The sequence below is a fragment of the Anomaloglossus baeobatrachus genome, chromosome 6 (genome assembly GCF_048569485.1).
Source record: "Anomaloglossus baeobatrachus isolate aAnoBae1 chromosome 6, aAnoBae1.hap1, whole genome shotgun sequence".
Taxonomy (NCBI): domain Eukaryota; kingdom Metazoa; phylum Chordata; class Amphibia; order Anura; family Aromobatidae; genus Anomaloglossus; species Anomaloglossus baeobatrachus.
Window position 1 is genome coordinate 213129345 of NC_134358.1, and position 21850 is coordinate 213151194.

The 21850-nt window shown below is 47.1% G+C and overlaps 1 protein-coding gene across 2 annotated transcripts in view; it reads left to right on the top strand.

Annotated features, from left to right (window-relative positions):
- Positions 1-18064: 18064 nt before the first annotated feature.
- Positions 18065-21850, top strand: part of KCNG2 (potassium voltage-gated channel modifier subfamily G member 2) — a 243813-nt gene continuing 240027 nt past the window's right edge. For both annotated transcript variants that reach the window (XM_075314660.1, XM_075314661.1), the window contains exon 1: positions 18065-18293. The gene's annotated coding sequence lies outside the window, so the exon portion shown is untranslated. The remainder of the gene's footprint in view (positions 18294-21850) is intronic.

Below are 21850 nucleotides of genomic sequence, written 5' to 3' on the forward strand. Positions count from 1 at the left end.
CAAAAGTCAAAGTAACTTTGGCAACCAAGGAGGAGAAATGAGGGAGACACATATCAGGACCAACGGAGGCAAGGGAAAACTATTGAAGGTCTAGAACAGTTTCACTAGAACTCCCCAGTACCCAGGCTTTGATGTGTGAAGTAGTCTGATGAGGGAAAAGTTTTAAAAGACGTGAAGGAGTATCTGGCTGATCGTACCAGCATCCTCCACAATTCCTGTGTGCCGTACAGCTATTGGGTATCCAAGCTTGACCTGTGGCATGAACTGTCCCTCTTTGCCGTGGAAGTGCTGGCCTGCCCTGAAGCTAATGTTTTATCAGATCGGGTTCTTATTGCCACTGGGGGCCTAATAATTGATAGGTGCAGCCGCCTGTCATCTGAAAATGCTGATAACACTGACTTGTATTAAACTGATCTAGGCCTGTTTTGGCCCAGACTTCTCAATGCCACTGGATGACAACACTTGAACCTAAACCAACTCAAATGTTCCTTTTTTTCTAGTGTATTCTCATGTACCCCTTCCTACCAAGAAAACGGTATGCAGTCCATGATTTCTTTTTTTTCTTGTCCTCCTCCATATTAATGTGCCGCCCCAGCAGCGGATCAAACCGTTCAGATCCGGGGGTGGTGGTAGTTCGTGGCTCGAGGATTTCTGGACCCGGGGGCTTAGGGGCCACACTCAAATGGAAAGGGAGTATTTACAGGGGATTTGGTATAGTTCGTGAAACCACCCGTGGTGTGCGGTAATTGGGAGTACCCCCGCTGCCGTTGGGAGTACCCGGGGTGATGGAGTGGGGCAGCTAGGTGACGTTGCCCTCCACGGGTAGGGGTAGGCCCCGGGACTCTGGTGGGTGAGATGCAGGGATGCAGTGCAGGGGTCAGTTGGGTACTCACTCAGCAATGAAGCAGATGCTGACAACAGGGTATACCAAGTCTCTGAACGCCGTTGCCTCTCGAGGGGAGCTTGTCCGGGTCCTGTCCCCCACAGTACTGCCGGTGGTCTGTAACCTGGCACTAAAGCGGTCTTTACACGCTGCGACATCGCTAGCCGATGCTAGCGATAGCGAGCGTGATAGCACCTGCCCCTATCGTTATGCTGATATTTGGTGATCGCTGCCGCAGCGAACATTATCGCTACGGCAGCGTCACACGCACTTACCTCAAGGGGGAGGGACGTTCGGCATCACAGCGACGTCACCGCAACGTCACTAAGCGGCCGGCCAATCAAAGCAGAGGGGCGGAGATGAGCGGGACGAACATCCCGCCCACCTCCTTCCTTCCTCATTGCTGGCGTGTGGCAGGTAAGGAGAGGTTCGTCGTTCCTGCAGCGTCACACGTAGTGATATGTGCTGCCGCAGGGACGAGGATCAACTTCGCCCAAGCGACAGCAGCGATATTTGAGAATGGACCCCCATGTCAACGAGGAGCGATTTTGGACGTTTTTGCAACGGTCCAAAATCGCTCCTAAGAGTCACACACGAGATCGCTACAGCGGCCGGATGTGCGTCAGAAAATCCGTGACCCCAACGAGATCGCTGTAGCGATCTCGTAGCGTGTAAAGCCCGCTTTAGTTTTAGATTGTCCGTTGTGGCCCGGTAGTTGGAGCGATCCGGGCCCCGCTCCCCACTGTGGCTAAGTGAAGGAGCCTGCTCTCAGGAGCTCACGCTTGGGATTTCAGTGGGCTGCTTGTTAGGAAAGCCCTGTCCCCCTCGTTGCGCTAGTGCCCCCGATCTCTGAGCTGGTGGGAACAGTCCATAAAGGCCCTGTCCTCCGCAGGTTAATTGCCGGGTTGCCTGAAGCTTCTCTCTGACCTAGGGTCCGTGTACCCCGTTGTGCCTTTTGTCCCGGACAGGTGATAGGACCAGCCTGCTGACCGTCCTTCTTGACGGGTCCCAGGCACCTAGCCTCAATTTCTTGCGACCGGAGGTCCAACTCTTCTAAGGTCCAGGCCACCGTCTGCGACCTAGTTTACTTCTCCCCTGGGAGCTCCAACTCCCAGCTTCCTCAGAGCTCCTCACAGATCGAGGGCTACCACTCAACTGACTTGACACCTCCCACCTCCCTGTTTGACCCCTAGGTGGGCGGCCTTATTCCTGCTTAAGCAGTCCACTGGTGTGCCTGACAGGTGTGGTGCAAAGTGTATCTAGGATTTGTGAATGCTGATGGAGGCAGTACTGTAGGATAGAGACCCAGAAGCATGGGGGGTTGAATACTGCACAGGTAGGGCAGTTTGTGCAGTACCCTGTGACGACCTGAATAGTCCAGGGGCGTCGCATTAACAGGGTCATCATACAACCCTTGCTCATACTTTTTAGTGGGTCATCACCTTGCTCCAAATTTTAAATGGGTAAACAGACGAGGTGGCCCTCACTCATACCTTTTACAGAGTCATCATGAAACCTTAGCTCATAATTTTCCCAGGGGGTGTATGATGCTTTCCTTCATATTTTTTCAGGATGTGTATGAGGCCTACTTCTACAATTCTCCTACATATATTGATGTATACCCCCCAAGGGTAAATGTTTTTTAGCCTTTTCACTTAGTGCATAGATTTCACCAATCTAGAAGTCCCACTCCTTAAAAATGTTTTCTGAGCCCCTCCTCTACGTGTTTTCTAGGGTGTATTGGGAGTCTCTCCAAATTTTTGGCAGCCCTTGCACTTAGTGCATAGGCTTTATGAGGCTAATGCCGGCGTCACACGGAACGATCTATCGTGTGATCGCACGAGCGATCGTACCCGCCCCCGTCATTTGTACGTCACGGACAATTAGTTGCCCGTGGCGCACAAAGTCGTTAACGCCCGTCACACGCACTTACCTGCTGAGCGACGTCGCTGTGGGCGGTGAACATCCTCCTCCTGAAGGGGGAGGGACGTTCAGCGTCACAGCGACGTCACACAGCGGCTGGCCAATAGAAGCGGAGGGGCAGAGATGAGCGGGACATAAACATCCCGCCCACCTCTTCCTTCCGCATAGCCGGCGGGACGCAGGTAAGCTGTGTTCGTTGTTCCCGAGGTGTCACACGGAGTGACGTGTGCTGCTTTGGGAACGATGAACAACCGGAGCACAGAAGGAGGACCGACATTTTGAAAATGAACGACGTGTCAACGAGCAACGGCAAGGTGAGTTTTTTTGCTTGTTAACAGTCATTCAGTGGTGTCACACGGTACGATATTTCTAACGATGCCGGATATGTATCACTAACGACGTGACACCGATGCTATATCGCCCGATATATCGTACAGTGTGACGCCGGCATAAGAATCCCACTACCTAACAATTTTAACAGAATGTGTATGAAGCCCTAATTTATGGCTAATACAGGGTTTATCAGAGTCCCTCTTCCTTCCAATTTATTGCAGTTTTTGCGTTGCCCACATAGGCTTTGTGAGTTTCAGAATCCCTTCTTCACTGATTAAACGGGATGTGTTTATGTCCAATTCCACATGCCCAGATATGGCAGCAAAATGTTAAAATTACAATTACTAGCAGTGTCTACACATGGCTGTAGTTTTATTTCTCCCTCTACTATGACATCTACTCTAGTCATAGGCAACATGGGACATACAGTTAGGTCCAGAAATATTTGGACAGTGACACAAGTTTTGTTATTTTAGCAGTTTACAAAAACATGTTCAGAAATACAATTATATATATAATATGGGCTGAAAGTGCACACTCCCAGCTGCAATATGAGAGTTTTCACATCCAAATCGGAGAAAGGGTTTAGGAATCATAGCTCTGTAATGCATAGCCTCCTCTTTTTAAAGGGACCAAAAGTAATTGGACAAGGGACTCTAAGGGCTGCAATTAACTCTGAAGGTGTCTCCCTCGTTAACCTGTAATCAAGGAAGTAGTTAAAAGGTCTGGGGTTGATTACAGGTGTGTGGTTTTGCATTTGGAAGCTGTTGCTGCGACCAGACAACATGCGGTCTAAGGAACTCTCAATTGAGGTGAAGCAGAACATCCTGAGGCTGAAAAAAAAGAAAACATCCATCAGAGAGATAGCAGACGTGCTTGGAGTAGCAAAATCAACAGTCGGGTACATTCTGAGAAAAAAGGAATTGACTGGTGAGCTTTTGAACTCAAAAAGGCCTGGGCGTCCACGGATGACAACAGTGGTGGATGATCGCCGCATACTTTCTTTGGTGAAGAAGAACCTGTTCACAACATCAACTGAAGTCCAGAACACTCTCAGTGAAGTAGGTGTATCTGTCTCTAAGTCAACAGTAAAGAGAAGACTCCATGAAAGTAAATACAAAGGGTTCACATCTAGATGCAAACCATTCATCAATTACAAAAATAGACAGGCCAGAGTTAAATTTGCTGAAAAACACCTCATGAAGCCAGCTCAGTTCTGGAAAAGTATTCTATGGACAGATGAGACAAAGATCAACCTGTACCAGAATGATGGGAAGAAAAAAGTTTGGAGAAGAAAGGGAACGGCACATGATCCAAGGCACACCACATCCTCTGTAAAACATGGTGGAGGCAACATGATGGCATGGGCATGCATGGCTTTCAATGGCACTGGGTCACTTGTGTTTATTGATGACATAACAGCAGACAAGAGTAGCCGGATGAATTCTGAAGTGTACAGGGATATACTTTCAGCCCAGATTCAGCCAAATGCCGCAAAGTTAATCGGACGGCGCTTCATAGTACAGACGGACAATGACCCCAAGCATACAGCCAAAGCTACCCAGGAGTTCATGAGTGCAAAAAAGTGGAACATTCTGCAATGGCCAAGTCAATCACCAGATCTTAACCCAATTGAGCATGCATTTCACTTGCTCAAATCCAGACTTAAGACGGAAAGACCCACAAACAAGCAAGACCTGAAGGCTGCGGCTGTAAAGGCCTGGCAAAGCATTAAGAAGGAGGAAACCCAGCGTTTGGTGATGTCCATGGGTTCCAGACTTAAGGCAGTGATTGCCTCCAAAGGATTCGCAACAAAATATTGAAAATAAAAATATTTTGTTTGGGTTTGGTTTATTTGTCCAATTACTTTTGACCTCCTAAAATGTGGAGTGTTTTTAAAGAAATGTGTACAATTCCTACAATTTCTATCAGATATTTTTGTTCAAACCTTCAAATTAAACGTTACAATCTGCACTTGAATTCTGTTGTAGAGGTTTCATTTCAAATCCAATGTGGTGGCATGCAGAGCCCAACTCGCGAAAATTGTGTCACTGTCCAAATATTTCTGGACCTAACTGTACGTTGAGAGATAGGCTGGCTATAAAAGAATGGAAGAGGTGTCTTTTTTTTCTCTTTTTTAATTTTGCCTTATATACAAGTCATTATACAGGAAAGAATGTTTCCTAGCAGTTTTTTTTCTGTAAAATCCATTTAATCTTAGCTGTAGGCTATGTGCACACAGTGTGTTTTTTGCGGCGTTTTTGGATGTTTTTAGGGTGCGTTTTTGTTCAGAAAACTGCATGACTTTGCTTCACCAGCAAAGTCTATGAGTTTTCATTTTTGCTGTCTGCACACAGCAGTTTTTTTAGCTGCGTTTTTGTGCTGCCCACAAAAACGCAGCATGTCAATTATTTTTGCGTTTTTCACTGCGTTTTCCACCCTTTGAATTTAATGAGATGTTTAAAAACGCAAATTGCAAATATAGCTGCGTTTTAGGTCGGTTCTATGACTAAAAACGCAGCTATAAACGCAAGGGGTGGGTAGTACAGTGACGTGTACAGGAAGAGGATTCCTTCTGCTGGTAAACACAGAAGCGTGAATCCTCCCGGTACCACCATCGCTGCTTCCACCTCCCATCCGGCGCCATGTCCACTCCCGTCCTGCGCCATGTCCGGGCGGGAGGTGGAAGCAGCTGCGAAATCTAAAGTGAACAGTAGAAAAAAAAAATGTCATACTCACCTGTCTGCAGACTCCCGACATGTCCGCTCCCAGCTCCTCTTCAGGTACCACCACCCCTGTTCTGGCTGTGTACAGACTCCCGGGACACGTCCGATGGCTACAGGACCTGGCGGTAATCAGCTGATACAGTCACCTGACGCATCAGCTGATCGTATAAGTGCAGTGGTGAGGCCGCCTTTTTACTGGCCGGCTTAAACTATCAGCTGATGCCATCAGGAGACTTCATCAGCTGATTACTAGCAGCTTCTGCACCGATCGGACAGGAGTCTGCACAGAAGTGAGTATTTTTTTTTTTTCTTTGCACTGATGCATCAGCTGATTGTATAAACGGATTTTATACAATCAGCTGATGTGTGCTGTGATTCACGTCCTTGAACCTGACACATCATCTGATCACTTTGCCTTCCAGCAAACCAATCAGATGATATTGTATCTGGATTGGACGGCCCGGAACCCTTGACCCAGGATACTGCTGAGGGGGAGGGGTTCTTTATTTCAATAAAGATGGAGTCACTAATTGTGTTGTGTTTTATTTCTAATAAAAATATTTTCTGTGTTGTGTTTTTTTTATCTTTACTAGAAATTCATGGTGGCCATGTCTAACATTGGCGTGACACCATGAATTTCGGGCATAGGGCCAGTTGATAATATACAGCTAGCCCTAACCCCATTATTACCCAGCGAGCCACCCGGCATCAGGGAAGCTGGAAGAGTTGGATACAGTGCCAAAAGATGGCGCTTCTATGAAAGCGCCATTTTCTGGGGCGGCTGCGGACTACAATTCGCAGCGGGGGTGCTCAGAAAGCTTGGGCACCCTGCACTGCAGATTCCAATCCCCAGCTGCCTTGTTGTACCTGGCTGGACTCAAAAATTGGGCGAAGCACATGGCATTTTTTTTTTTACTTATTTCATGAAATTCATGAAATAATTAAAAAAAAGGGCTTCCCTATATTTTTGGATCCCAGCAGGGTACAAATAGGCAGCTGGGGGTTGGGGGCAGTCGTACCTGCCTGCTGTACCTGGCTAGCATACAAAAATATGGCGAAGCCCACGTAATTTTTTTGGGGGGGCAAAAAACTGCTGCATACAGTCCTGGATGGAGGATGCTGAGCCTTGTAGTTCTGCAGCTGCTGTCTGCTCTCCTGCATAAACTAGTGGATGGAGCATGCTGAGCCTTGTAGTTCTGCTCCCCCTGCCTCTCCCTCCAGCATACAGTCCTCGATGGAGCATGCTGAGCCTTGTAGTTTTGCAGCTGCTGTCTGCTCTCCTGCATACACTAGTGGATGGAGTATGCTGAGCCTTGTAGTTCTGCTCCCCCTGCCTCTCCCTCCAGCATACAGTCCTGGATGGAGCATGCTGAGCCTTGTAGTTCTGCAGCTGCTGTCTGTTCTCCTGGATACACTAGTGAATGGAGTATGCTGAGCCTTGTAGTTCTGCACCCCCTGCCTCTCCCTCCAGCATACAGTCCTGGATGGAGCATGCTGAGCCTTGTAGTTCTGCAGCTGCTGTCTGTTCTCCTGGATACACTAGTAGATGGAGTATGCTGAGCCTTGTAGTTCTGCTCCCCCTGCCTCTCCCTCCAGCATACAGTCCTGGATGGAGCATGCTGAGCCTTGTAGTTTTGCAGCTGCTGTCTGCTCTCCTGTATACACTAGTGATGGAGTATGCTGAGCCTTATAGTTCTGCTCCCCCTGCCTCTCCCTCCAGCATACAGTTCTGGATGGAGCATGCTGAGCCTAGTAGTTCTGCAGCTGTCTGCTCTCGTGCATACACTAGTGGAGAATGAAGAATATATTGAAGAAGGAAATTACTTTTTTTTTCTTATTTTTTTCAACAATCTTTAATGGCATTGTTCACTCATAAAAAACGCATAAAAACGCAGCAAAAAACGAACCAAAATGCGGTAAAAACGCTTTTTCGGGCGCTTTTTTTGCCACGGTGCGTTTTTGTGAGTTTTTTAGGCACAAAAATGCACAAAAACGCAGCAGCAAAAAAACGCAGTATGTGAATTTGGGCCCTGTGCCCACGGGAGCTTGCTTCTGCGGATTTTGCCGCGGAAAACCTGCAGATTTATCTGGATTTTCCAGATAAATCCGCAGGTTTCAGCATGTACAGACACTCCCCATGTTATCCTATGGGACATGGGGAGTGCTGTGTCCACGTTGCGGAATGTGCGGTTGCGGAATATACTGCGGATATCCCGCAGCCGCACATAACTGCATGTCAATTATTCATGCGGCATTATCTGCGGACATCCCCTGCTTTGGCCCATACTTACCTGCCTTGATAGCAGACACCCAGTCATTTTCCCTCGGTGCACAGGAGCAGGAAGGAGGAGGTGGGCGGGGCCTGCACGAGCTCCGGTCATGTGACAGCCGGAGCTAGTTCAGGCCCGCCCACCTACCACGGCCGGAGACGGGAGAGAAGTGCTGCATGATGGAGGTATGAACGCCCCGATCACTCAGCACTTGTTCTGCATTGAGGATGCAGTGCCGAAGCCATGGTACTGTATCCTCAATGCAGAATGCCCGCACCATATCCGTAGGGCATTCCGCAAATAAACCGCAGCATGGAAACAGACAAAGTTGTGCTGCAGTTTTCTGGGAGCTCCTTCGGAATGTCTTGCGGATATAACCGCAGGACACTTTCCCCCGTGGGCACATAGCCTTATGGGTGCTTCACACATAGCGAGATCGCTAGTGAGATCGCTGCTGAGTCACGTTTTTTGTGACGCAGCAGTGACCTCATTAGCGATCTCGCTCTGTATGACACTGAGCAGCGATCTGGCCCCTGCTGTGAGATCGCTGCTCATTACACACAGCTCTGGTTCATTTTTTTGACGTTGCTCTCCTGCTGTGAAGCACACATCGCTGTGTGTGACAGCGAGAGAGCAACGATCTGAAGCAGGGAGCCGGTGTCTGGCAGCCTGCGGTAAGCTGTAACTAAGGTAAATATCAGTTAACCAAGGGAAGCCCTTTCTTGGTTACCCGATATTTACATTAGTTACTAGCACCGCCGCTCTCAGGCTGCCAGGGCCGGCTCCCTGCTCCCTGCACATGTAGCTGGAGTACAGATCGGGTAAATAAGCATAGCGGTTTGCTTATTAACCCGATGTGTACTGTGGCTAGGAGTGCAGGGAGCCAGCGCTAAGCGGTGTGCCCTGGTAATAAAGGTAAATATCGGTTAACCAAGCCCTTGGTTACCCGATATTTACCTTAGTTACCAAGTGCAGCATCACTTCCACACGTCGCTGCTGGCTGACGGCTGGTCACTGGTGAGATCTGCCTGACAGCTCACCAACGACCATGTAGTGACGCACCAGCGATCCTGACAAGGTCAGATCGCTGATGGGATCGCTGGAGCGTCGCTAAAGTGTGACGGTACCCTTACCCTTATTGTCAGTCCTAAGAGTGGAGTACTACTCTGATAACATTGTTCTCCGCAGTGATATGGAAGTCAGAGATGTGTCCAGTTGTCTTTCCCATGCTATTCCCATTCCATTTGAGTGCTGTTTCCATCCAAGTCAGTAATATTCCTGCCTCCTTAGCCCTCCTGTTAGGGTCTTCCAGAATAGTGTTTGAGCTTCCCATTTACTTCCATTGTGGAATACATACTGGAGTTGAGCTCGTCCGAGCGTCTGACCTGCTTGATCTGAGTATTGAGCACTCAGGCATTTTAGTGCTCGCTCATCACTATTACTTATATGTAAATTTTAATAATTTTTTTTTAACTGATCCACTTAAAAAAGCACTTTGGGGGGAGTGGTCATTTTATTCTGTATTGAAAACTCTAGTATAATGTCTGCTGTGCCTCTCACTGAACCCAATGAAAGGTTTTGTGACATGGAATGCGATGTTACTTGGGATTTGACAAATTAATAGATCTGCACTTTCTGCTGTCACTACATCAACAGGTTAAAAGCTAGTCTAAGGCTATATGCGCACGGTGCATTTTTATGTGACCACAAAGATGCAGCGTTTTTGTGCATTTTTGGCCGCTAATAAAAGGCACAAACGCACCCACGGTAAAAAAACGCATCAAAAAAAGCATGCGTTTTTGCGCGTTTTTTCCAATGCATTGTATGGGTGAAAGACGGTGGCAAAAACGCAGAAATAATTGACACGTTGCATCTTTGTGGTCACCATAAAAACGCACCTTAAACAATACTGCACTGTGTGGACAGCAAAACTGAAAACTCATAGACTTTGCTGGGGAAGCAAAGTCATGCAGTTGTTAGACCAAAAACACACCCGAAAGACACGCAAAAACGCCACGAAAAATGCACCGTGCGCACATAGCCTACGGGTGCTTTCACATCAGCGTTTTTTAACTGTGGCATGAATGGATTTGTTGCCGCAATGCTGGATCCTTTACAAATGCATTGTCAGTTCAATGCATTTGCAATGGAATTGCGGCAAAATGCGGTCACATGCGGTTGCGTGTGGCACACACTGGATCCGTTTTTTTGCGGTATTTAACAGAGTTTCAAAAACGCTACTTGTTGCGTTTTTGACCTCAAGCAAAATACTGCATCTCACTGGATCCGTTAGATTGCGGCGATACCTGCAATATAGTTCAATGGGCAACGGATCCTGCTGTACCGGAAGTCGTCGAATCCTGATAGACAGGATCCTGTTTACTGTACTGAGCATGCCCAGAAAGCAGCCTGACATGGTCAGGACAGAAATCTCTCTCTCTCTCAGACAGAAGACCAGGATCGTGGAGGGGTGAGAGGGAGTAATAAAGATGGAATTCCTAAGTGTGTCTGTGTATTTATTTCTAACAAAGTATTTTTTTCTCTGCGTGATGTCTTTTTTTTAACCTTTTATTGGAGATTCTTAATGGCCAGGTCAAACTTGGCCTGACATTAAGAATCTCGGGCTTTATATCAGCTGGTAAAACAAAGCTGGTATTAACCCCTTATTACCCAGCATGCCACGCCCATCGAGCACCCGAGCATATTTTACTGCTCGCTCATCCCTACTCTTGACCACACAATCAGCAGACCAAGTAATCAGATCAGCTGACTCCAGTGTCGGCCGATTACTTGTTCTGTGTCCCTCTGCATCCATCATAGCGTGTGCGGGCTGTGAGGTCAGCTGAGTTCGGCCACTGGAGTCGGCTGATCTGAACTCAGCTGAACTCATGACCACACAGCCGGCACACGGTCACATGTGATCGGCAGCAGGCAGTGCCTGCTGTTAACCTGCATCCATCGCAGCGTGTGCGGGCTGTGAGGTCAGCTGACTCCAGTGCCAGCCGATAAATTCTGTGTCCCGCTGCAGAAGGATCCGGTAAAATAACAATTGCGGTTGCATACGTTGCACATTCAATCCACAGTATCTGGTCCTATGCGGTTTGCGTTTTTTTGCCGACAGGCAAAAAAACTCTGATGTGAAAGCACCCTTACTTATTTATTACATTGTGATCCAGGGATCAAAGCAGCTACACCCTGACTGCACTACATGCACAGTTATGGTATGTGCTCATGATGTCTTCTTCAGGCAGGATTATCTACCGAGTTCTCAAGGAAAAAACGCTTTAGTACATGTAGGTGTTTTTACTCCTGAAGCAACTTTTATTGCATCTTTTCGGTTTCCGAAGTGCTTGTTCAATATTTTTGACCATCGGCTCTTGCTTTTTTTTCTTTTAGCAGTTATCCAGCATTTTTGGCATTTTTTCCTGGTGCTTTCAAGTCTTATTTTTTTTGTCCTGTCAACAATGATGAAACTACTTGCGGTTTCTGGAGCAAAAAAGCTAAGAAAACGCTCAAAAGATGCACAGCCATCTTTGGGCCTTCCCATTGACTTGTATTATAAGTATGGAATGTATTCTCAGCAGAAGGCACCAGAAAAATAGTTATGACCTCTTCGCATCCTTTGAAACCTTAAATGGAACCTGTAAGGTGCAATATGCACCCTGAACCACAAGCAGTTCTGAGTGCATATTGCTAATTCCTGCCTAACCGTCCCTGTAGACACTAGCATAGATAAAGAGATCTTCAGAAAATTATGTCTAAAGCGGGCTTTACACACTGCGATATCGGTCCCGATATCGCTAGTGTGGGTACCCGCCCGCATCTGTTGCGCGACACGGGCAAATCGCTGCCCGTGCCGCACAACATCGCCCAGACCCATCACACATACTTACCTGCCCGGCGACGTCGCTGTGACCGGCGAACCGCCTCCTTTCTAAGGGGGCGGTCCGTGCGGCGTCACAGCGATGTCACTGAGCGGCCGCCCAATAGCAGCGGAGGGGCGGAGCTGAGCGGGACGTAACATCCCGCCCACCTCCTTCCTTCCGCATAGCGGCCGGGAGGCAGGTAAGGAGAGGTTCCTCGCTCCTGCGGCGTCACACGGAGCGATGTGTGCTGCCGCAGGAACGAGGAACAACCTCGTTACTGCTGCAGTAACGATTTTTGAGAATGGACCCCCATGTCACCGATGAGCGATTTTGCACGTTTTTGCAACGATGCAAAATCGCTCATCGGTGTCACACGCAACGGCATCGCTAATGTGGCCGGATGTGCGTCACCAATTCCGTGACCCCAACGAGTTCGCATTAGCGATGTCGTAGCGTGTAAAGCCCCCTTTAGGCTATGTGCACACTAGAAAATGGACCTTTTCTTAAGAATACCGCACCCACGGCAAAAACCCCGGTAAAGCCGCACCTGCGTGTTTGCCGTGGTTTTGTCACGGTTTTTCCACGGGTTGGTCACTGCGGTTTTTTTACCATTATTTATTGCAAAAACCGCAGGTACCTGCAGAAAAGTGACATGTTCATTCTTTTTTCTGCAGAAATTCGGCAGCAAAACCTGTAGGGGTTTCTGTGGCAATTCATGCAGCAAAACTGCGGCATGTTAGTAAGCCCACAGGGTCTTGCTACCATGCTATGTGGGCCAACTAGCTAATGGGAGAAACACCCTTGGAACTAGTCCCCACGCTCATTAGAATAAGATATAAGATCCTTAGACATACTTTTTCTAAACATCTCTTTATCTATGCTAGTGTATACAGGGATGGTTAGGCAGGGATTAGCAATATGTACTTGTGCCGCCCTGGCAAAACCAGGGAGTCACAGATGACTGTGTCCCCCACCAAGGGACGGGTACAGGAATCGCCTCCTCCTTGGGATTCAACATCACATCCCACACACACAGGGTTATATACAGCCAACCTGAAACCCTAGTCACCCCCCCATGGCAATAGGGACACACCAGTGGGCGGGACCAGGTGGTTGGAGAACGCCCACCTAGGGGTCCTGAGGTGCTAGGGGAGGGATCGAGGCAGAGCTGAGCTGGACAGGGAAAGTGACAGTGGTGGTGTGCTGAGCAGCCAGTGAAGTGTGGTCGGGGGTCGGAGCCCCTGGACTACAGCAGCAACTGCACAAGGCTAGGTGGCAGACAGCAGAGCAGGGCCAGCAGGAAACTGGAAGACGGCTCTGCAGATCCGAGGTGGATCGGGACAGGGTTGGAGCCCGCCGGTACCGACACCGGAGACCCAACCGGAAACCGTAGCACAGAGGGGGTACTCGGACCCTGAAGCCAGGACCGGAACCAACAGCCTAGCTATTTAACTGATTGAGGGCAGGATTATGGGTCCTGTCCCACCCAAAGTCCCTAAGGAAGACAACAGCCCACCGAGAGGAATAGGGCATCCGCCAAAAGCCCGCGAGATCCCAAGGGCCAGCGTCTGAGGGCACGGCTCCTCAGGTACACAACACACCGGGAGCGGATTTCTCCAGTTCCACACGGGTTAAAGCAACATAAGAGAAACACACAATGCAGGAGGAAGGGCCCCTACCCTGTCAGCCAGGGCGTGGGACCAGCACACCCCTCCAGAAGGCTCCCGGCATTCGGCTTTGGTTTACAAAAGGACTCTGTGTTTCTTGACCCTCCACATGCGCACTGCCTCATCCAGCACCACGACTACCAACTGTAAGTGCTTTACTTCCTGCTTCCTAAAGACTGCTCCCTGCAACCCCTCACATTTCCCTGAGCCCCGGGACTACACCTCCCCTACCCGTGGAGGGGATTCTATCTTGCTGCCTCCCTGCTCCATGAGCCCCGGGCGCCCCATCAACAGGCAGCGGCGGTGCCACCATCCCATCACCGCTACCCATGGGTGGCGTCACAGACAATCTCCCCTGTAAATATCCCCTTTTCACTCGTGGGCGACGGACGGCTGTGCGAGCCATTCCCTTTAAATGGAACCTGTCAGATCCCCCATGCCCTGCAACCCAGCAGCATTCACATTTTTATGTCAAAATTCCCTGCCTAAAGAGCCCTGTATAGTGTACAAGGGTACACTTACCCTTGGCTGCATTTACACTGGATGAATATCAGGACAGTGTTTCCGAATATTTGGTCAATCACCAGATGAACTCTCGTTTGTTCGGTGAAGTGATTTATCACCTTGCTGAAAGGGAATCTGTCATGACAAAAAAAAATAAAGACCCCTTTACACATCTCTATAAAACACATACTTGAAATGATGGTGTCTGTGTCGCCCGTGTGTCCTGTTTTACCATCAGTGTGTTATTCGTGTTTTTTAAGGACCCATAGACTTGTATTGGCCCTTGTCATTTGTACTGCTGGAGAAAAGCAAACATGTCTCCATCTGGTTTGGACAGACACACGGTCCATGTAAATATGTGGACATGTCAGCAGCCCCATGTTATATATGGTAGCCATGAAAAAACGGATACCACATATACTTGAAACACGCATGTGTGAAGGAGGTCTTGGGCTGTGTGCCTACGATGAGTTTTTGGTGTGTTTTTATTGCTACTTATTTTCGCTTCTTTTACAGTTCCAGTTAAGTGGATGGGAGTTATAGAAATCTCATGCCACTGGGATTCTTTTTGACTCCGTGTAAACTGAGCTATACCCCTCTAAAGTTGTGCAAGTTTTCTGCTGAAAATTCACCACTATGTTGGAGAGGTTGCAGGAAAAATGGATCCTTTATCCACATTTTCTGGGGATGTCCTTTCCTTAAACCCTTATGGAAGAAAGTCAGAGAGCTCTTAAAGCAATTAACTACAAAAGATATAAATCTTACTCCAGAATTGGTTATTCTTTCCATAGGGTTAGAAGAATATGAGAAAAAGTATAGATACATTGTCTGTCACATTTTGTTAGTTATTAAGAATTTATTAGCAGCCAACTGGAGAGAAGAAAGAATCCCATCTATTTCAGAAGTTACGGACAGGGTTTCAGCTCATAATTTATATGAGTATAATATTGCGTTAAAAGAAAAAAACTATCAAAGATATAAAATAAGATGGTCTCTTTGGTCCCAGAAATACATGCCAAACCTTGTTTTGAATTAGTTCCTTGACATTATCTAAATAATATAAATGTAATATGTTATTTCCGAATGTGTTTATATACTGTGCTAAATGAATATGAGTTTATAATCTTGCTTGACTTTGAAACTTAACAAATTGCCTCAACGTCTTCCTCCTTCCCTTTCTCCTCCCCTTTATATTCCCTAACTCCTTCCATTCCCACTTCCCCTCCAATACCCATTCCCATCCACTTTTAGCCTACCCTTTCTTCCCTTCCTCTTCCCCTTCTTTGTTATTTCAACAATATTTTTAAGAATGCATTTTAAATACTTCAATTACCCCCTCCCCTGTTATTGTAATCCCCTTAAAATTTATTAAAGTATACAAATCCACAGCAAGTCAATGCAGCATGGTGGCTCAGAGGTTAGTGCTGTTGCTTTGCAATCCTGGGGTCCTGAGTTCAAATCCCACCAAGGACAACATCTGTGCAGAGTATGTATGTTCTCTGTGGGTTTCCTCCCACACTCCAAAGACATATAGTACTCAGGGAATTTAGATTGTAAGCCCTAATGGGGACAGTGATGATCACATCTGTGAATGACAGTGCTATATAAGTGAGTACAATAAATACATACATACAGTTGTTGCGGGCGGAGGAGGGGGCGCTGCGCTCACCCACTGCTCGGGTCCTGCTGCTGCTGCTCAGTGGTGGCTCGAGCGGTGGGCTGGATCCCAGGGACTCGAGCGGCGTTCCTCGCCTGTGAGTGAAAGGTGGATTGGTGTGTGGTTTGGGGATATTGTCTGTGACGCCACCCACGGTTGTGGTGAGATTGCTGACACCACCGCTGCTCTGGACAGGAATCCCGGGAGCGATGACAGGGAGCAGCTTGGATGTTGGTTCTCCCCTCTGTGGGTAGGGGGGTTTGGTTGTCCCGGGGCCCGGTGAGGGGTTTAGGGATGGCAGGCGGGTTACGGGGCCTGGTGAGGTGCAGGGTCACGGGTGCAGTGCTGTGCCGCACGGCACAGTGGTAGTCACTCAGCCAATGACGAATGCAAAGTCTCCAGTACAACAAACGGATGGATGGACGGGTCCCACAGATGGCTGCGGTGTTTCTCCTCCCGGCCGGTTGATGGTAACTGCCTTTCCCTGCACCTGTGTTGTGCTATGGTTCCAATGGCTTCCCACCGATAACCCGCTCCCCAGCTTGGATGGATGCTAAGGGAGCCCCTTTTGCCCGCAGGCTCTGGCCATGGGAACTGTAGCCTTGGCGGTGACTGTGTTTCCCTCTACGGTTTGAGCGGTTGCCTTCAATCGGGTCTTGGCTGCTGGGAAACCCCGGAGGTTCCCTTCGCTAACGGATTTGACCAGTTTTACGGCGACTCCTAGCCTGGTCAGGGTCCGTAAGCCCTGCCGGGTGGTGCTGGCTTCTCTTTACTCTCCGATCCAGTACCGCCCGTCCACGGTCCATACGGTTTGCTCCAATTAGCCTCTCCTGCAGACGGTCACCACCGTCTGCCAAACTTGCTGGGTGCCCGGGCCACACACCCGGACACGGTCAGTCTCCTCTCCTACCACTTTCCTCTCCAAAACTTATCTGAAACTCTTCCCGCCTCCAGGACTGTGAACTCCTCGGTGGGCGGGACCAACCGCCTGGCCCATCCCCTGGTGTCGACATCAGCCCCTGGAGGAAGGCAACAAGGATTTTGTGTTTGGCTTCGGTGTGCCTAACCGGGGTGTGGGGTGTGTTGGTGGAGTACCTGTGACGACCTCGCTTGTCCAGGGCGCCACACCCTCACCTACTGTATCCTCACCCATCCCCTGTAGACTGTGAGCCCTCGCGGGCAGGGTCCTCTCTCCTCCTGTATCCTCACCCATCCCCTGTAGACTGTGAGCCCTCGCGGGCAGGGTCCTCTATCCTCCTGTACCTGTCTGTGCCTTGTATTGTACTTGTCCCTATTATGTGTATACCCCTTTCACATGAAAAGCGCCATGGAATAAATGGCGCTATAATAATAACATTTCTCTTGTAGGTACACTGAGCTCTGTGTGAGGATTTTCCCCATACACTTGCATTAGATGCAGGTAATAAAGGCGCATACCGTATGTTGTTAGTTTCTGCTGCATAAATGTATTAAAAATACATGTAATCCGCACATAAGTATCAATGAAGTTTTGTCAAAGCCAAACATGAGGAAGTATCAAAAACAAAGCAGTGTTATCTCAACAAGACACAAAAACGCCGTCAAAAACGTGATAAAAATGCATATAAAAAGTGCAAATAACCTAATGTACATCATAGGAGCAGAAATTCTGCAACTCTAAAAACTCATGGTGTGAACAGAGCCTAAACGTGAGAATGATAAAAAAAAATCCTCATGCTCGGCAGCACATCGTCCTGTGTAAACATCTGTGCTGCTGACAATACTGATCTATGCTCGCTAAATCTATGGCAGATCGTTCTGAGCCACCATTTACCCTGGTCCTCTGTATAAAGAGGCTAATAAACGACTGTTACCGATCGTGGTTAGTGCGGCCGGTCAGTCACTGTTCACACCATTAGTTGGACCCAGTACACAACCAAGACAGGTGGGCTCCCACCCAGTGCTCTGCTCGGGGCCGCCTTATTTTAGGCTTTTTCCAGTACCTGTGGTGTCCAAGGTGGAGAGCTATAATAGTATTCTTATATTTCGCCTTCTCTATGGTGAGCGGCAATTCAGGGGCTACTATAAGTGCAGGCACTAGTTACACTGCACTCAGGTGCCCCAATAATGCCCCATAATGTGGGGTGACCATGGTGAGAGGCAGCCTCCGGTGCAGCACTGAGCAGGGAGAGCAGCCCTAGCCCCGCACAGCCATCACCATGGGGCGCACAGTCTCCCTTCACAGGAACGATGCTCAGTCACAGCACTACTGTGCAGTGTGCGCCTCCCCGGTATAGGGCAGCGACATGGCTCCAGGCGTCCCTGACATGGGCGGTGCTGTGGGCGGAAGCACTGAGGACATGTGCGGGGCCGGAGGGTGTGGAGCTCGTCACTTGGCTCCGTGCTGCCGGCTGCAGAGGGAGCAGTGCGCGGGACAGGAGCGGACGATGAGCAAGTAGTGGACGGGGCTCCCCAACTGCCACCGGTGAGTACCGGCCTCTGGGATGTGTGCAAGTCACTCACTGTGCCATGTCTGTGTATACACCATACACATCTGTATACAGAGACACCTATACTGTGTACACCTGCAGAAGTCATCTGAGCCATGCATGTGTGTACATACAAAACCATACACCTATCTATATACAGAGACGCACATATACTGTGTACACCTGCAGAAGTCATCTGTGCCATGCATGTGTGTACATACAAAACCATACACCTATCTATATACAGAGACACATATACTTACATATGTGTACACCTGCAGAAGTCATCTGTGCCATGCATGTGTGTATATACAAAACCATATACCTATCTATATACAGAGACGCACATATACTGTGTACACCTGCAGAAGTCATCTGTGCCATGCATGTGTGTATATACAAAACCATATACCTATCTATATACAGAGACGCACATATACTGTGTACACCTGCAGAAGTCATCTGTGCCATGCATGTGTGTACATACAAAACCATACACCTATCTATATACAGAGACACATATACTTACATATGTGTACACCTGCAGAAGTCATCTGTGCCATGCATGTGTGTATATACAAAGCCATATACCTATCTATATACAGAGACGCACATATACTGTGTACACCTGCAGAAGTCATCTGTGCCATGCATGTGTGTGTATACAAAGCCATATACCTATCTATATACAGAGACACACATATACTGTGTACACCTGCAGAAGTCATCTGTGCCATGCATGTGTGTGTATACAAAACCATATACCTATCTATATACAGAGACACATATACTGTGTACACCTGCAGAAGTCATCTGTGCCATGCATGTGTGTATACAAAGCCATATACCTATCTATATACAGAGACACACATATACTTACATATGTATACACCTGCAGAAGTCATCTGTGCCATGCATGTGTGTGTATACAAAACCATACACCTATCTATATACAGAGACACATATACTTACATATGTATACACCTGCAGAAGTCATCTGTGCCATGCATGTGTGTATACAAAGCCATATACCTATCTATATACAGAGACGCACATATACTGTGTACACCTGCAGAAGTCATCTGTGCCATGCATGTGTGTATATACAAAACCATATACCTATCTATATACAGAGACACACATATACTGTGTACACCTGCAGAAGTCATCTGTGCCATGCATGTGTGTATATACAAAGCCATATACCTATCTATATGCAGAGACACATATACTTACATATGTATACACCTGCAGAAGTCATCTGTGCCATGCATGTGTGTATACAAAGCCATATACCTATCTATATACAGAGACGCACATATACTGTGTACACCTGCAGAAGTCATCTGTGCCATGCATGTGTGTATATACAAAACCATATACCTATCTATATACAGAGACACACATATACTGTGTACACCTGCAGAAGTCATCTGTGCCATGCATGTGTGTATATACAAAGCCATATACCTATCTATATACAGAGACGCACATATACTGTGTACACCTGCAGAAGTCATCTGTGCCATGCATGTGTGTATATACAAAGCCATATACCTATCTATATACAGAGACACATATACTTACATATGTGTACACCTGCAGAAGTCATCTGTGCCATGCATGTGTGTATACAAAGCCATATACCTATCTATATACAGAGACGCACATATACTGTGTACACCTGCAGAAGTCATCTGTGCCATGCATGTGTGTATATACAAAACCATATACCTATCTATATACAGAGACACACATATACTGTGTACACCTGCAGAAGTCATCTGTGCCATGCATGTGTGTATATACAAAACCATATACCTATCTATATACAGAGACACATATACTGTGTACACCTGCAGAAGTCATCTGTGCCATGCATGTGTGTGTATACAAAGCCATATACCTATCTATATACAGAGACGCACATATACTGTGTACACCTGCAGAAGTCATCTGTGCCATGCATGTGTGTATATACAAAACCATATACCTATCTATATACAGAGACACACATATACTGTGTACACCTGCAGAAGTCATCTGTGCCATGCATGTGTGTGTATATACAAAACCATATACCTATCTATATACAGAGACACACATATACTGTGTACACCTGCAGAAGTCATCTGTGCCATGCATGTGTGTGTATACAAAGCCATATACCTATCTATATACAGAGACACATATACTGTGTACACCTGCAGAAGTCATCTGTGCCATGCATGTGTGTGTATACAAAGCCATATACCTATCTATATACAGAGACACACATATACTGTGTACACCTGCAGAAGTCATCTGTGCCATGCATGTGTGTATATACAAAACCATATACCTATCTATATACAGAGACACATATACTGTGTACACCTGCAGAAGTCATCTGTGCCATGCATGTGTGTGTATACAAAGCCATATACCTATCTATATACAGAGACGCACATATACTGTGTACACCTGCAGAAGTCATCTGTGCCATGCATGTGTGTATATACAAAACCATATACCTATCTATATACAGAGACACACATATACTGTGTACACCTGCAGAAGTCATCTGTGCCATGCATGTGTGTATATACAAAACCATATACCTATCTATATACAGAGACACATATACTGTGTACACCTGCAGAAGTCATCTGTGCCATGCATGTGTGTGTATACAAAGCCATATACCTATCTATATACAGAGACGCACATATACTGTGTACACCTGCAGAAGTCATCTGTGCCATGCATGTGTGTATACAAAGCCATATACCTATCTATATACAGAGACACACATATACTGTGTACACCTGCAGAAGTAATCTGTGTCATGCATGTGTGTGTATACAAAGCCATATACCTATCTATATACAGAGACACACATATACTTACATATGTATACACCTGCAGAAGTCATCTGTGCCATGCATGTGTGTGTATACAAAACCATATACCTATCTATATACAGAGACACACATATACTGTGTACACCTGCAGAAGTAATCTGTGTCATGCATGTGTGTGTATACAAAACCATACACCTATCTATATACAGAGACACATATACTTACATATGTGTACACCTGCAGAAGTCATCTGTGCCATGCATGTGTGTGCATACAAAACCATACACCTATCTATATACAGAGACACACATATACTTACATATGTGTACACCTGCAGAAGTCATCTGTGCCATGCATGTGTGTACATACAAAACCATACACCTATCTATATACAGAGACACACATATACTTACATATGTGTACACCTGCAGAAGTCATCTGTGCCATGCATGTGTGTGCATACAAAACCATACACCTATCTATATACAGAGACACACATATACTTACATATGTGTACACCTTCAGAAGTCATCTGTGCCATGCATGTGTGTGTATACAAAACCATACACCTATCTATATACAGAGGCATACATATACTTATATATGTGTACACCTGCTGAAGTAATCTGTGCCATGCATATGTGTAAAACCATACACAAAACCATACACCTACTTATAAACATATATGATACATATGTGTGCACCTGTGG